The 17,877-nt window shown below is 32.0% G+C and overlaps 2 long non-coding RNA genes and 1 pseudogene across 3 annotated transcripts; all 3 read left to right on the top strand.

Annotated features, from left to right (window-relative positions):
* Positions 1-1,260: 1,260 nt before the first annotated feature.
* On the top strand, positions 1,261-2,284 carry LOC146938644 (uncharacterized). Its single transcript, XR_015033396.1, has 2 exons — positions 1,261-1,902; positions 1,994-2,284. It is a non-coding gene; the product is annotated as an uncharacterized LOC146938644 (long non-coding RNA).
* Positions 2,285-5,866: 3,582 nt separating this feature from the next.
* On the top strand, positions 5,867-7,297 carry LOC146938643 (uncharacterized). The gene is made up of 2 exons (XR_015031371.1): positions 5,867-6,309; positions 7,197-7,297. It is a non-coding gene; the product is annotated as an uncharacterized LOC146938643 (long non-coding RNA).
* A 383-nt stretch (positions 7,298-7,680) lies between these two features.
* Positions 7,681-17,772, top strand: LOC146938642 (uncharacterized; annotated as a pseudogene). Its single transcript, XR_015031366.1, has 2 exons — positions 7,681-8,813; positions 17,379-17,772. The product of XR_015031366.1 is annotated as an uncharacterized LOC146938642 (transcript).
* The last annotated feature ends 105 nt before the right edge of the window (positions 17,773-17,877 follow it).

Here is a 17,877-nt window from a genome sequence, read left to right as displayed (position 1 = left end):
TAAATGGTGTCTATGTAACATTTTCCCAAAAATAAAGCAAACAAATAGTCCAATTCCTATTCATATTGCCAAGAAGATGATGCCATATTTTTTTTGGATAAATGAAGATAATGTCTTTCTTAAAGGGAAAGAGAATTGTAAATATCAATGTGTAAATTGTGTGACTCAAACACCGTATGATCGTTAAATCACGTGATCAAGCTAGGCTCGATGAGGAACCACGTAATAAATGAAAACAAATCTTATTTTCATATGGATAATAGGTCACTTCTTTTTTTGAAGAAGCTAAAATGGAATTTATTAAAATCACAACGAGTCCTGACCAGGACAAGAGGTGCTAGGCCAGGAGTCGTAAAATAGCAACATACAAATGATAGATGGGGAGCACCCAATTGTAAACCCATAGACCCGTGCATCTAAGACAATCTGAAAAACCCACAAGAAACATCACCTAACAAAGGACTATCTTCAAAAACAGTAAAAGGAACACCAAATTCGAAGACAACCCTCCGCACAACAACATAATAGGTCACTTCTTAATTACAACTTCTTCTTTTTTTTATAGAATAAACTAATTGTTTATCATCATTATAACTTCTTATACTATATTTCATTTTATATAGATAACTTATACTATATTTCATTCTTAGACAAAACATTAGAAACATGTTTCCTTAAATTTTTCTAAACAATATTGAATGTTAAAGTTTTTTTTTTCCTCAAGCTTTCATTTTTTTTCCTAACGAAACTACTAAAGTTTTTTTTTGCTTGAACTAGTACACTAGTATTGTCGCAAAATAAATATGATAACCAGTAAAAAAATAAGCACTTCAGGTTTTTTTTTAGGTATTGAAGGTTTTTTTTTATGTAAAAAATTGGCTCCGGAAAAATTAGTTCTTCACTGAAGAATTGAAAAAAACCAAAACAAAAAGTTCACATTCAATACGGTGGCTTTGCTTTGTATTATCAAGAAAAAAGAAAGAAAAAAAAACGCAAGCTTTGCAGCGGAGAATTAGGAAACAGTTATGCGTGCATATTCTTTTAGGAAAATAAAGTAAACTTTACAAAACTATCCTTCAATATTTAGTGACATACAATAATAGTATTTGATTTTATTTTTCAAAACCAAGTGGGTGTAGCTTGCTAACTTGCATCTTAGTGTTTTTAGGTAGGTGTAAGTTAGCAGTCCCCATATATATATATATATATATATATATATATATATATATATATATATATATATATATATATATAAAATAAAGGCTAAAACCCACTTTTTGCCCCCTAAGTTTGCAAAAGTTGCGATTTTGGCCCCCTATTAAAAAAAATGGCAATAGTGACCCCCTATGTCTACCCCCTTTTGCAAAACGTCAATTTTGACTTGGTCAAGCCTATGTGGCACGCCACATGTGTTTTTTTCAATTAAAAATTAAATAAAAAAGCCATATATATATATAAATGTAATTAAATATATCAAAAAGCAAAAAAAAAAAAAAAAAAAAAAAGAAAGAAAGAAAGAGCACGTGAAAAATTCTGGAAAAGGGGGTAAAAGATCTTCATCTTCAACCTCTTGATTTTCATAAAATCATTCAATTAAAAACCAAACATCAAAACTAATCTCCATCTTCAATAGTTTCCCCTTTTCTTTACTTTATCTCTCAAACAATAACAACAACAACAACCCTTTTTTTTCTTTCTCACTAACAACAACAACACTCAAATCTCAATTCTCAATTCATCGTGAGCCTATCCTCTTCCTGCTCAAGAAAATAGATTTGAATCGTTTTTTGTGACAGTGGCCGTTCATCTCAGAGCCACCGTTGATTCTCTCCATCATCATTTCTATTTTTCTTGGCTTGGTTTCATTCACTCTATGTATAGCGTCGGAAAACGAAGAACAAGGTAGTTGATGCATATTGAATATTTCATATGAATTCTTCTTCACATTAATTTATTTATTAAATCTTTGAAATTAAGAGTTTTTATTTTGCAGGTGGATGATCTTAGATGGAATGGAAAACTATGTTATTTGCCATCAAGCCAAGCATTTGGATTGGGTATTGCAGCTTTGGTTTGTTTGTTTTTGGCAGGTTAATGAAAACAGATTAGTTTTGTTTGAAGAGAAGAATTGTTTTGAGTTCGATCGATGGAAGGGACCCTTGTCTTTTTCAATCTGTTCCTTGAGAGAAAGAAGAGGACTAGGAACAAAGACTTGTTCTTCGTCTTCCTTGTCTTCCTTGTGTTTGAATTTTTTGATGAATTCATAAATGAAGAGTGTTATAAATTTTGACTGGGTTTGTGTTTGTTTTAAATTTTGGGTTTGTGTTTGTTTTAAATTTTGGGTTTGATGTTATAGAGGAAGAAGAGAAGAAGACTCATCATCGCTTCTCTCCTTAATTCTTTCCTTCTTTTATTTATTATTTTTTTATTATTTTAATTCTACAAATACACTTGTGGCATTTACATTTATTTTAAATTCAAAAAATAGACAGCTGGCGATTTTTGAACTGATGTGGCGTGACACATAGGTTTGACCAAGTCAAAATTGACGTTTTGCAAAAGGGGGTAGACATAGGGGGTCACTATTGCCTTTTTTTTAATAGGGGGCCAAAATCGTAACTTTTGCAAACTTAGGGGGCAAAAAGTGGGTTTCAGCCTAAAATAAACGATATTCATTTATTCAAATTGATATAGTACATTGTTACAATACAAATTCAAAGTTGTTAAAAACAAATATGCTAAATTTGCGAACAAACTCACAACTTCGATGTTAATAACATAAAACGACAGAGTATCTATGCCTTCAAAATATGGCTATATTCAATTCTCCGGAATACTCATGTATCCGGATCTGCAACGTTAACGACGTCAAAGTCATTGATTGAGTTTGCACTTGCTCAAAACTAATCTTTCAACATGAATTCAATAAACACCGCACTAAGACGGAAAATAAAAAACATATCGCACAAAGACAGGAAATCAAAACAAATAGAGTTGTCCAAAGACAAAGAAATCACAAAAACAAACTAAATCAGTTTGAAAATATATGAAAATCACTTATTCAACTAAAAAAAATAGAAACAATTTGGAGGGGAAATTTTGAATCAAAATTGATCCAAAATCACCTCTCTTCGATATATTGAGAAGAAAAGTGGTGACGACTAGGGGTGATATATATATATATATATATATATATATATATATATATATATATATATATAATATTGGTAGTGTGATGAGAAGAAAATTATTAAAATAAAAAGAATTGTTGAATAAAGTTAGGAAATTAAATATGCCCAAATATCATTGTTATTAAATTAAATCACTTGTGAAAGTGGAACGATGTTCACCTCATTTATAATAGAGAAAAAATAGAGAAAATATTGTTGGTAATTTACCGAAAATTATTGAAAAAAAATGTTAGAGATAAGTGTTCTAGCTAGAAAGTAAACAATAGGACAAACCATAGTTTTGGTCCTTGAATTTATAACTTGTTGTTATACTGATCCCCGACTTAAATAAATATCCATATAAAACCTCAATTATTTAATATGTTAGTCTTTTAGTCTTTAACATTAATTATGACGGTTAACTCAGTCAAAAATGTTGACGTGGCTAACAGGAAAGACACATGGATTGCTGAAGTGTTTTATTCTTTTTATGTCAAGGTAACATATGGCGATAAAGTAATCCCCTCTATTTTGACTCAAACGAAATTTTAACTTCCTGTTTTGAAATTTGAAATTTTATCTCCCCATTTCATATTTTTCAGGATTTTACCCCAACTACATTTGAACTCATTTTTCCTTATATGGATTAAATTATATAATATAAATATCCACCTAATTATTTATTTAAATTAAATGTTCTAAATAAAAAAGTCAATAAATTAAAATCATAAATTACATTGATGATATAGCATAAACTGAGAGGAGGAACTGCATTTAAATCTTTCTTGGGGATTAGAACATTTAGGGTATGTTTGGATAGTGCAAGGAAAGAAAGTTAGAGGAAAGAAGGTTAAAGGAAAGAAAGTAAGAAGAAGAAAGTGAGTAGAAAGTGAGATGATTTATTGGTTGTTTGGTTATAGTGAAAGTAAGCGAGGAAAGAAAGAAATGGATTTATTAAATGACATAAATAACCCTGTGTTATTGTGTTATTTAAATAATTTTCAATGAAAATACATTTAAATAATTTTGATATAAAACTATTAAAATTGGTCAAAAAAATGACTATCATGAGTTCTAATTTGAGCATGCTAAGATATGTGTATAAGTATTGAAAATAATAAAATATTCTATGAGAGTATGGTTCAAAAGAAGGAAAAAAAAAGTTGAAACATGTGTTGTACAAATACACAAGATCAGAGGGTATTTTAGTAAATGCAACAGGAATAGTGGCATCTTTCCACTTTCCGCCAATGCCGAAACAATTCTCATGTGGGACCCGCGTGCCAAACGGTTGAAAGTGGCATCATTCCACTCTCTTTCCATCCACTCATCTTTCTTTCCTTGGAACCAAACACAACAATAATCTAAACCGTTGGATTATTTGATCGTCACATGTCACCTTGATATGAAGAGAACAAAATACATTAGCAATCCATGTGTCTTTCCCGTTAGCCACGTCAGTGTTGTTGATTGAGTTAACAGACATACTTAACATTAAGGACTAAAATGACTAACAAATTAAATAGTTGAGGTTTTATATGGGTTTTTATCTGAGTCGGTAACAATATATGACAATGAGTGACTAATTCAAGGACCAAAATGATGCTTTACTCTATTGTTTACTCTTCAGCTAGAACACTTATCTCTAACATTTTTATTTGATGTGTTTTGTTCTTTTCATATTAAGGTATGTGGCAATAAAATAATACACATTAGCAACCCATGTGTCACTCCCACTAGCCACGTCATCATTTTGACAAAGTTAACGGTCTTACTTAACTTTCAGGATTAAATAAAGTGACTAACAAATCGAAGAGTGCAAAATTTATGAGTTTTTGTCTGATTCAGGGATCAATGTGACAACAAGTTACAATTCGGGAACCAAATTGGTGGTTTTCCTTCACAATATCATGTTGCTCACCTAGCAAAACAATTTGATAGTTGTTATACATATTTAATATGGATCTACATGCATTCGTTAAAAACTAATATTTTGTATAATTGAATTTAACATTAAGCACGTGATCAACCACTTGGAGATTGCATGTCACGACATTTAAAACATGTTGCATCATGTATTTATTTTTTTTTTTATATTAAAAAGATAAGAGCTAGTGACCTAAATTTGGAGATTTTGAAATGGGGAGACCAATTACTTGATTGGGTAAAAATAGGACTCAAGTTTTAATAAAGCCTTAAATATACTCTTTTTGTTCCTATTTATAAAGCTTCTTTTCACATTTTTTTTCACTTAAGACTCATTTGGTGGGCATAATAGGATAATGAGTTGGATAAAGATATTATAATAAGATATTGATAAGATATACCCTTGTCATTTCATATGTTTGGTCACATGATATTAGAAAACCAATTTATATAATTTTATTATCTAATATTTCAGACAATTTTATAGTCTAAAATTTTTTCAATACCTGGAATTTTTCATAAAAGTTTCTATAACAAAGGACGAAAGGAGTATATGTCAAGTCCAAACTATAACAATTTTTATTCACAAAATCCAAATTCAATGTCTTGACCTCATCAATAAATTGCTCATTTTTATTGGTTGGTGGGTAAATTACCTACCATTCTTCAAAGGTAATTTAGAAAAAACTAAAAATAAAAGTTAACAAATAGAAAACCAAATCAAAAAGGAAATTGTATGTTGCGGTACATCCGTGCTTGTTTGACGACAATGAGTGTCGTGTAGTTAAGCATTTCTCTACGTCAAAATAGTATCACTCTCCTCCCCTCTTTTGCAAAATATATTAGAAAACATTACGCATGGGCTCTCTTTTCCCTTCACTCCTCGCCACCATCATCCCCCTATTCCAAACCCTTCCGTTTCAAGATGTACATGATCGGCGTTTTGCCATCTACACCACTATGACAGCAGTTTTTCCGGTGGATGTGTCGATGGTTCGTGGTGGGGGTTTGATCCCGTTCTGTTGTCTGCTCATATTTGGATTCTGCGGTGGTCTTTGTTCTTTTTCGATGGAGAATCGTAACGGTTTTCACAGTTTACGGCTGATGGTTGTTGTTCATTTCAGTGGCCGATACAGCGCAATTGGCTCGTGGTGGGTGAGATATGTGTCTGTGAGATTCGTACTGGGTTTTCAGATCCATGTGTTTTGTAACGGTATGTTTCTTCCAGCGTTCTTACAAGCCTCTCATGGGTAAAACATAAATGAAGGGTTAAGCTTCTCTCTGAAATGAATTCATTCATCGTTTTATCTCTTTATTTCGCTTCATTTCTGGTGTTATGGAGATAAAAGTTTTCAACTTGTTGTGAAAATCACTGTTTTTAACATTTGATGATGATGATATTTTAGTCCAAATTTAACCTGTGTGCCTACCTACACTTCTGATTGGTGGTGTGTGCGGTGTCTGACACACATGTGATTACATTCAATTATGTCATTTTTTTCAAATTATTACCGGTGTGGATGTGTCTATGTTGGTGCTTCGTAGAGGAGTTGATGAATTGTTTGCACGGTTTAGTATATGTATTGAGATTTGATTGAGTTCATACTTTGTTATAGTTTTGTTGAACTAAGTGTGTGTTTGGTTCTACTGGGGTGAAAATTGAGTGTAAGGTGAAATGATTTATGTTTGGCTGAGATGAACAATAGCTTTGAGTAGAAAAGCTACAAATCATAGTTTCAAGTTAGAATCAACTATAGAGACACAATCAATTCTAATATAGTGTAAAACATACCAAAATCAATTTTAGTACTTCAGAATCACTTTTGTCTCTGCGAAAAATGATTAATAGGCTTAGACCATTTTTTTTTAAACTTTTACTAGGATTTTGTTTATACAAATTAAAATAGAAACATTTATCATGGTGTTAATGCAGCTGTGTTGTTGTGTGCTTTTGCTTTAAGGTCCCAAATTGTGTTCCCCTCTGAACAAGCAATGGTTGTGATGATTTTTTGTTTTGAATTTCCTGTGATATATGACTGAACAACTTGTTTACATGATTGTAACCCTAGCAATCCAGCTCTGGATTGAATGTCGGTGCAGGTATACACGTTAAGTTGTGACTGCGGAGGCCAAACAGGGAGTCAGACTTTTACCCGTTTGATCAAGTTTTAGATACGATGCTTCATGAGCTTTGCCATAATGCACATGGTCCTCATAATGCCAGCTTCTACAAGCTCTTGGATGAACTTAGAAAGTTTTCTATTTCGCCCAAGATTCTGTTTCTGACTATGATAAACGGGCATATAAGTTTTCTAACCTTTTGCAATACACTTTTTTTTCTTCAGACAATTGCCTTGGGGATTGTATGTGGGCTTTATTTGTCATTTTTCATTTTTTCAATTGTATTTTTTAATCATTCACTATTTTCTGGTTTAGCTCTTAAGTTTCTCATTTTCTTGCTACACTGAAATATCGTAGACATGAATTTCATTAGCTAAGAGTTCTAAAATTGCACTGAAATATCACTATTTTTTGGTTTAGGGCCTCATAAAGTACTGAAGTTCCCAAATTGTTTATAGCAGCTAATATATAGCTGTATTGTTCTTTGAGCATTTTTTATTACCCATGAGTCCTAAAATTGTACATTTAATGACAATAATGAAACAAATAAAAGAAAAGAAAATAGTAGGCAGATTGAACTTTATTTTCCTTGCGACTTACTTCCAGCTACTAGTCATTGTAGAAACTGCAGATTGCTAACAAGATATTTACAGAACCCTCATTATTTCGAATTACATTTTGAGTAAATGGGTTTTCTTTTAGCGGTGAAACATTTTACTGTAGGACAATTTTCAGTAGAACGATTGTTGAAAAGCTAAACCATAGTTTTACCTTTGCTTATGAATATTCTAAACACTTGTTTACAACAATTAATTCTAAGCAGAATACTATGTTTTCCTTTCTTAGCAAGTTATTAGATTTGCTTATTTGTTGTTCCTTTATGTGTGTCACTAATCATGGACAGGAATGTGAAGAGTTGATGGCTAAGGGGATTATTGGCTCTGGGAAGGGTTTTGATCTCCAAGGAAAGCGCTTGGGTGGTAATTCTCGTCAACCTTCACTCTTGTCTCTATGTAAAATTGCACTTGCAGCTGCATAAAAGAGATCACAGTTGGGAACTCTTCATCCATCTGGACCAAATCGTGTTGGAGGTGATAGTGTTATAATGAAGGCACTTGGTCCAATACAAGCTGCTGCGATGGCTGCAGAAAGGAGATTACAGGATGACTTATGTTGTGGTTCTCAATCTTGTGATAATTCAGATCACGAAGATGTTAACTGTGAATCTGCTGAAAACCTTGCAAATAAGCAGATAAATGTCAGAACCTCGAGACTAACAGGCAATTCTACTCTACCCTTGGATCCGACATCTTGAAAAAGAAGTCATAACAAGGATTCAAGTTTACCAATTCATTCATCTAGTAACCCTAAATTTGTTAATTTGACAATGGATACACCCAAAAAGGGATGTGTCAATGGACATCAGATAGGGTCTCAACAAAGAAGTTCTGGATTAGAAAGCATTTTACATTCACAAACAGGATTGACTTCTAAAATTTACCAAGATCATCTGGGACATTATCTGGTGATAGTAGAATACTTTATTATGAAGAAATTGTAATGTGGCAGTGTCTGATGTGCACTCTATTAAATAAAGTAAGCATTCAACTATACCACTTTTGTTGGAGTAAGCCCTAATAGCCAATCTATGTTGATTGAGTTTGGCTTTGTATCATGATATTGATATAAGTATATATTGTGAATATATAATAATAAGGCATTTCTTTATTGATTTTGTTTTGTTTCAAAATAATAAAGTCCCTAGAATAGTTAGTCCGTTTGACGGAACATTAAGTATAACTTAATTGTGAGACCCCGTTAAACATAAGGAAACTATTCTTAAAGTATCCATAGTCGAACTTTATTGAGAAGTGGGATATCATTAAAGCATAGAGACTATTATGTGGGTAGACTGATGATCACATCTCACAGATCATGGATAAAAGAGTTATCAAGTCTTCACATAGATATAAATATTAGGAGTAATATTTATATTGGATTGACCCGCCGTGAGAATACTACATAGTAAGTTATGAAATTGTCATAAGATATTCTCACGATGATAATAATGTATATCGCTCTTAGACCTGAAACCACTATGATCCCTAGATGTGGACTCAAGTGCTTTGTTGCCATTCTAACGTTGTCTGTAAAAGGATAACCATAACGTTGGTTGATGGGTACTTGATGAATCATGCTGAGGGACATGAGTGTCCTAGATGGGATTTGTCCCTCCTCATAAACAGGAGATATATCTTTAGGCCTCTTGATGAAATATGACTGTAAAATTGCATGGCCATGCCGAACTAAGTCAATATAAGATATTGGACTTATTCGTTATTCAGTATATTTCGGAATCAAGGAATATAAACATTGATCTATACAAGGGTGACAATATCTATGCCTTGGGATCAATAAAGATATCGAGACAAAGGGGTAAGTGTACACATGAGTATTATCATGGAAAGGTTTCGTCAGATCACTTGACATTCTTGTCACTTGGGTAGCAATGATGTGTTGCTAGATACCGCTCATTGTTTATAATATTAAATATTAGATTTAATATTATTGCCAACGTGACTAGAACCTATAGGGTCACACACAAAGAACAGTCAAAAGAGAAATATATAAGTATGACTTATATAAGGGGTGCGTTTAGTAAATAATGCTAATTAGTTAGCAGAGTTACTAAACTCGTTATTGGGCTTACTAAAGCCCAATAGTAACTTCTGACTTGCAGAGCACACTAGATGTTCTATAAATAGAACTCTAGTGCTGAAGTTTTAGGTTACACGTTTTGGAGCAACCCTTCTTCTCTGCACTTCCGATTCATTGGCTAGCACCGAGTTTTGGAGGAGCACTGTTCGTGTGGACTTGCTAGAGGCTTTGCTGCTTGTTGCTTGCTTGGCTGTGATCGAGATTCCAGTTTCCAATTTCCCACGTTCAGATTCCAAACTTCGAGGTAACAATCGAATCACTGATTCATGTTTGAATTTCGTAATGATCCAAGGAAAGAAAATCGAAATTATTCCGCTGCTTCTACTCCTTTCTTCCATTCGATTTTCCTTCAGTGGTATCAGAGCCAATTACGAAACCGTGAATCGGATTGCTTTGTTACTGCTTTATGTGTTAATATGATTAAACATTTTGAATCGGAATTAAATAATAAAGAGAATTAAAATTGGCATCGTATCATGTTTTCTGTGCATGGCTTTTCGATTTGTTTGATGTTTCAGAAACCGTTTCTGGTGAAGTATCGACATATCGATTATACATATCGACGGGAACATAATTGGAAACAAATCAAATTAGATTATCTTTTAAAATTGTTTTAAGAGATAATAATATTTTCGCAAATATTTGATTTGCTAATATTTTGATATTCTATAAGGAATTAATTTGGAATGCAAATCCGTTAATAAAATAGAATATTAAGTGTTAATATTTTATTATTTAAATTTAAATATTAATTAAAATTGATTGATCAATATCATATATGTGATATATGATTTTAATACAACATCATTATATGTGATATATTGATGATATCATTCGTTCAATAGGTTTTATATAATTGATTGTGAATTTGTAGTCAACTCGTGAGATTGAGCTTCGAATACCGATTCTGGTGAAGCATCAAAGATCCGGTTGTCCATACTGAACAAACAATTGTTAAAACTATTGATGTTTGATTGTTGTATTAGGATACCTAACTATACAAGCGTTATATTATTATGGTTGTATCATTCGATCAATTGTTTTCAAAGAGATTGTTGTGAATTTGAACAGTTCGTGAGAGTGAGCTTCAATATCCGAATCTGGTGAAGCATCATAGATCCGGTTGTTCATGCTAAACAAACAATCCTTGAAAATATTTATGTTTAATTAATTTATTTAATTGGAGAAAGGTAGTAAATTTAAAAGATCATGATTTTGAAAGAGTTTCAATATCAGATATGATTTTTGAATTTGGTAATAAAATATTTGCTTAATTTTAGCCCTGTAATTTGTTTTGGAAACAAATTGATTGCCTAAATAAAGCAGATTTAATTATAATAATTATTGAGTGTCAATATTAATATAATTAAGTAAATAAAAAGTACTACCTTTTGGATTGTTTTTCAAAAGTTGTTTGAAAGGTAATAAACGATCCTAAATTGATAGTTAATTTAAAAAATCATGATTGTTTATAATTTAAAAGAATCATGATTTGAAAGAGTTTCAATATCATATATGATCTTTTGGATTTGATCATAATATTTGCCGAAACGATTTGGGTGTTCATAAACGTGTCAAGTGTTGATGCAAAATACGCAATCTAGAATATTTTGGAACACAATCTGAGATATTTTGGTATGCAATCTAATATATTTTAGTACTTGATCTGAAATATATTTTGGTACATAATATAATATATTTTGGTACTCAATAAAATATATTTTGGTACATAATATGAGATATTTTTGTACTTAATATAATATATTTTTGTACTCAATATAATATATTTTGGTACTCAATTAAACCCCCAGCTAATCTGTGTAGTGTGATCATATGTCAAATTTTAATTTAATTTATTTAATTATAAGGTATAATTAATAATAATAAAAGTGTGTTTGTTATTATTATCATGTGAATGATTATGGCCCTAGTCCTTTTATTTTATTTCTTTTGAATATTAAAATACGGCCTGCGTGTCGTGCCTCTCTCTTATATCTCTATTGTACATTCTCTTCTCATCCACTCCCTCGTATGTAAAACGAGTTTCTTTCATATGTAATGTAAATAGAATGCAAAGAAGTAATAGGGCTCATGACGTTAGGATAGTCCTGGAGGTCAAGCTTGGAGAAGCAAGGTCGTTTCTAGGATTAATTTAGATTCTCTCATTGGCTTGAGAGAGTCATAGCGTTAGGATGGCCATAATCATGTCACTTTTATTATTGTATAATCGTTATGCATGTTATGATTGGAGTGCGAATATATATGATATATAAGCCGTGGTGAGGTGAGATCAAACTTAATAAAAATCCTTCAATTCAAAATATTAAGTTTAATGCTTTCTAAAAGTTTAACACCCTTCAAGACTAATATCGAAATGTGTAGGTTTCGCCTCCGCGAGGTGCACTTTCTATACTAGTAAGTTGCGGTGCGGTAATCCAATTTACCCAAGTGTTATTCTTTTGGGTTTAACTTAACTAAATTAATTTTAATAAGATTAAAATAAATTTAGAAGCAATATTTGGGAACATCTATATGATAGATTAGAGTAAGGAGTTATTCACTCAAATGATTTGAAAGTTGTATGAGATACAATTGGAAGGAGTTCCTACCTAAATAACTGAGTTTTGAGTACAGCCCCCGTTGACTTAAAGCAAGGTGAAATATGGATTTCAACCCACTAGAAAATCTTTCAATGAGATTTTCCGATTCAAATGTTGAAGGTCATTTGATTTGAGTAAAATAGTGGGAGCGTATTTAATTAAAGACTTATTTAAATATGTTTTAAATCATGATACATTTATTTTATTTATTTTCTGTATTTAGAATTTCTTTAGCATATAAATTTTATTATACTGTTAAAAGTTCTTATGAAGAACAAAATTTTCAGAAAAGAGTTTCTGAATTGGTACAAAATTTAAGAATTGTTCTTAAGAATGAGAAAAACTGTATATTCTCGAGCAGTTATTTCCTAGCAACTTTCTATGTCTATATTTGAAAAACAACGCTTATCAGAAGCATTGGGTCAAATGAGTAGATATAGGATATCTCATAGTGGTAACGACGATGGAGAATGATATGATCATTCAACCTCAATGTTATAAGATGAATAGTTTAAGCCTATCAAGTAGATGTACATGGATAAGAATAAAATTCAAATTCTGTTTTTCTACCTTTGAAAGGTTAAACACGGTTGTAAAAAGGGGAAGCAATTATTTCAAAAGTTGAAAAACAAAAATTGCTCGTAGTTTTGAAAGGGTCAAAATATAAGATAGAAGTAAGACTTCTTATCTACCCATATAGTTATAGAAAGTTAAATTTCTACTTCTGCATCATAAGTATATGATATTTGATGATTAGTATCATATTTGTTGAAATATAGAGAGTTCTAAAGAAGCGGAAGATTAACTATAAGTGAAGTCCACTTACGTCTAGAATGAAACAAATTGTTTTATTGACATAGGAGCTAATGCTTGGACTTAAATTTAACTTGATATGGAACCAAATAATTGTTATTAAATTCCATATAAAATAGAAGCATCAAATCATATAACTTGCATTAACAAGAGAATGATTGTGTAGTTGAATAAAAAGACAAATGTTGTCCTATTATCCAAATAATGTTTTCTATACAAGTGTGTTAATCAAGTAATGGAATTGAGTTCCATGATCTTGATAAGCTGGTCTATAACTTATGTGAAAAGAGGATCAAATGAGATTTGAACCTTTTGTAGATTATTGGCATCAACGTTTAGTACAAACAAGTGTGATTCACATTTCCAAAATCCATGGATATGGACTATTGGACTCATTTGATTTTATATCATTTGAAGGATGTGAGCCCCACTTTTCAAAAATAGATTAGTACACCGGTCACCAACAAAGGTGAAAGGGCACGTAATTTATTTGAGTTTATATACATATGAGATGTATATGGAGAACTAAACATATTTGCTAGATATTGTTTCTATTACTTCATCTAACATTACTAAATCATTTAGTAGAGAAGAAAAGTGTATTTGACACGATTCAAGAAGACTTTCAAATTGTTCAAAGATTTTAACAATGAAGTAAAAGGAATAAGTTTGAAAAGTATAAAGACTATACGAGTAAGTCGTGATGGTAAATGCTTGATTAATGAGTATAATGATTATTTATATCGCTTCATGTTTGACATGACTCGATCTAAAATAGTTTGATTATAACTCAATGACTCTTGAAATTAATTAAATTACAGTTATTCTTCACCCACAACAAAGTTCCAATTAAGTAATCATAAAGACACCATATTAGATATGGAGGTAAGAGTACCTAGTTTTGACTTTATGATAATTTCAGGTTATATGGTTTATTAGATAAACTAAACTTCGAATTTAATGAATGTATAATTGTGTAATTATCCTTAGGAAACTAAAGGATATTATTTTTACATCTTCTTCTTTGACAAAATTTGTTTGTCGCTAGAACTGGAGTATTCCTTTTCAAGGAGTATGTCTCTACAGGAGCCAGTGGGAGTGATGTAGAACTTGAATTAAGTCAAGTAACACAAAAGACACATCTCTCTAAGAATGGAACACGAGTTGATTCAACAAAGGGTTGTTGTTAAATCATCAGTTTGAGTAGCACAAGATCTAAATGGCTTGAACTTTGAGAAGTGGCTATATGCCATGGGATCTTATAAAGAATCTATGTACACAAACCATATATGGATATTGAAATGTGATTTTTCTTTTAGAAAACTGACATGGATGGTATTATGAATACCTTTAAGATGTGATTGATTGTAGAAGGTTTCATGCAACTCGTGATGCAAATCATGACGAAACTATTACATCATCATGATGCTTAAATCTAACGATCTCACTTGTCATTATTGTATAATGCAAATTCTAGGAGATGGAAAACGATGTTGCATTCTTTAATTAGAATGACCTTGTATATGTATTTGACATATATGTAGGGTTTCGTTAATCCAAAGGATGCTAGAAAGGTATATATATTACAAAATTCATGTATGAATTGGAGCAAGCTTCTTGAAGTTGAATTATTTGTTTTATTAGTGAAGTTTTATGAAAAACTTTGATTAATAAAAATCTTGTGCACACAAGGAGAATAGTGGGAGCATTGATATTAGTTTGGTGGAGTATGTGGATGACATACTAGTCACCAAAACAATTTATCTACACATGTGAGACATGGTTAGAAAATTATTTTCAATATGTACCAAAATTGATTGTAGTGTTCGACACTAGAATACTTTCAAGAATATCCATGGATGTCTTAAAGGACTAAGGATTGTTTCTTGAACACGGATTAAAGGAACATTGTAAAGAAGTTACAATGATGCTGACTTTAATATCGGTGTACAGTATATCCAAATCGTAATTTGGAATAAATGCTATGCTTGGATATCAACTATGAAATTTGTAAAAGTACAAGCTTCAAATAGTTGTTGTTTCTATTACAGATGTCAAATATATATGATTTGGATTGTTTAGCTCATAACTGAGCGAAACCATGTGTCTCTTGCGTTGCGGATTCCATTGATCCCGTCTGAGGTGAAATTGGTTTAATCTTGTGAGCAATGAATACTTGATCTCACCAATAATCCAAATGTATACTTTGACACTTCGATTTCTTTTCGATAGAAGATCGAAAGTGGAAATTGAAAGAAGTATGACCTACCAACATAGGAAAGAGTTCCTTATCTGCTAGTAGAGTATCTTGCCCATAGTGTGCTTGATGCTAACACTTGACCAATAGATATTGAGTTAATATTTGATTGGCTTTTAGTGCTAGTGGGAGATTGTTGGAGTAAGCCCTAATAGCCAATCTATGTTGATTGAGTTTGGCTTTGTATCATGATATTGATATAAGTATATATTGTGAATATATAATAATAAGGCATTTCTTTATTGATTTTGTTTTGTTTCAAAATAATAAAGTCCCTAGAATAGTTAGTCCGTTTGACGGAACATTAAGTATAACTTAATTGTGAGACCCCGTTAAACATAAGGAAACTATTCTTAAAGTATCCATAGTCGAACTTTATTGAGAAGTGGGATATCATTAAAGCATAGAGACTATTATGTGGGTAGACTGATGATCACATCTCACAGATCATGGATAAAAGAGTTATCAAGTCTTCACATAGATATAAATATTAGGAGTAATATTTATATTGGATTGACCCGCCGTGAGAATACTACATAGTAAGTTATGAAATTGTCATAAGATATTCTCACGATGATAATAATGTATATCGCTCTTAGACCTGAAACCACTATGATCCCTAGATGTGGACTCAAGTGCTTTGTTGCCATTCTAACGTTGTCTGTAAAAGGATAACCATAACGTTGGTTGATGGGTACTTGATGAATCATGCTGAGGGACATGAGTGTCCTAGATGGGATTTGTCCCTCCTCATAAACAGGAGATATATCTTTAGGCCTCTTGATGAAATATGACTGTAAAATTGCATGGCCATGCCGAACTAAGTCAATATAAGATATTGGACTTATTCGTTATTCAGTATATTTCGGAATCAAGGAATATAAACATTGATCTATACAAGGGTGACAATATCTATGCCTTGGGATCAATAAAGATATCGAGACAAAGGGGTAAGTGTACACATGAGTATTATCATGGAAAGGTTTCGTCAGATCACTTGACATTCTTGTCACTTGGGTAGCAATGATGTGTTGCTAGATACCGCTCATTGTTTATAATATTAAATATTAGATTTAATATTATTGCCAACGTGACTAGAACCTATAGGGTCACACACAAAGAACAGTCAAAAGAGAAATATATAAGTATGACTTATATAAGGGGTGCGTTTAGTAAATAATGCTAATTAGTTAGCAGAGTTACTAAACTCGTTATTGGGCTTACTAAAGCCCAATAGTAACTTCTGACTTGCAGAGCACACTAGATGTTCTATAAATAGAACTCTAGTGCTGAAGTTTTAGGTTACACGTTTTGGAGCAACCCTTCTTCTCTGCACTTCCGATTCATTGGCTAGCACCGAGTTTTGGAGGAGCACTGTTCGTGTGGACTTGCTAGAGGCTTTGCTGCTTGTTGCTTGCTTGGCTGTGATCGAGATTCCAGTTTCCAATTTCCCACGTTCAGATTCCAAACTTCGAGGTAACAATCGAATCACTGATTCATGTTTGAATTTCGTAATGATCCAAGGAAAGAAAATCGAAATTATTCCGCTGCTTCTACTCCTTTCTTCCATTCGATTTTCCTTCAACTTTCATCCATCACGGTTAATTTTTTTTATTCCTGTATTGTTACAAAGTATATTAAATTAGGGTTTATTATTTTGTTCTTGAAATATCGATGAGATTTTTAATCTTTAAGTAGTATAATCAACACTATTTGTGGTCTTTTAACAAACTGTCTTTTCTAATGCATTTGAGTTGTGCCTGACTGATGCAGTCATTAGCACCCATCTGTGAATTGTGTGGCACACAACAGCAAAAAATGTTACCACCAAGCACAACACTTGGTCTTGTAAATTTTGTACGTTGGAAAACAGTGCAAAGCTGGAGAGATGCCCAGCCTGTGACGAGTGGAGATACTCTAATGGCCCCAACCTTGGCCCTTGACAGAACCACGTGATTTGCTTCATTGGTAAATATAGTTCAATTTTGGCTTTGGTCTTCACAAGTTGTGCATAGCCATAAAAAAATTTGCGTCCTTGGTTTTTATGTTCTGTATACCTACAATGAACTTCATAATTTGGATTTGGTCTACTAATGTTATAATTTGAATTTGATATGCAAGCTTTATTAATTCATGACCACCCTATTTTGAATTATGAAATTCTCGACATTCTTTCTATTTTATTTTCATGTTCATTTCATTACTGTGCTCAACTTAACTCATCGCGTTCACTTGTGTGTTAAATAAAATACCTCAAAACTCGTGATAACTT

The sequence above is a fragment of the Medicago sativa genome, chromosome 3 (assembly GCF_051527215.1).
Source record: "Medicago sativa cultivar Bolivia chromosome 3, Bolivia_mono, whole genome shotgun sequence".
Classification (NCBI taxonomy): domain Eukaryota; kingdom Viridiplantae; phylum Streptophyta; class Magnoliopsida; order Fabales; family Fabaceae; genus Medicago; species Medicago sativa.
The sequence above is the reverse complement of the archived record's forward strand: the minus strand, read 5'-3'. Positions and strand labels throughout refer to the sequence as shown.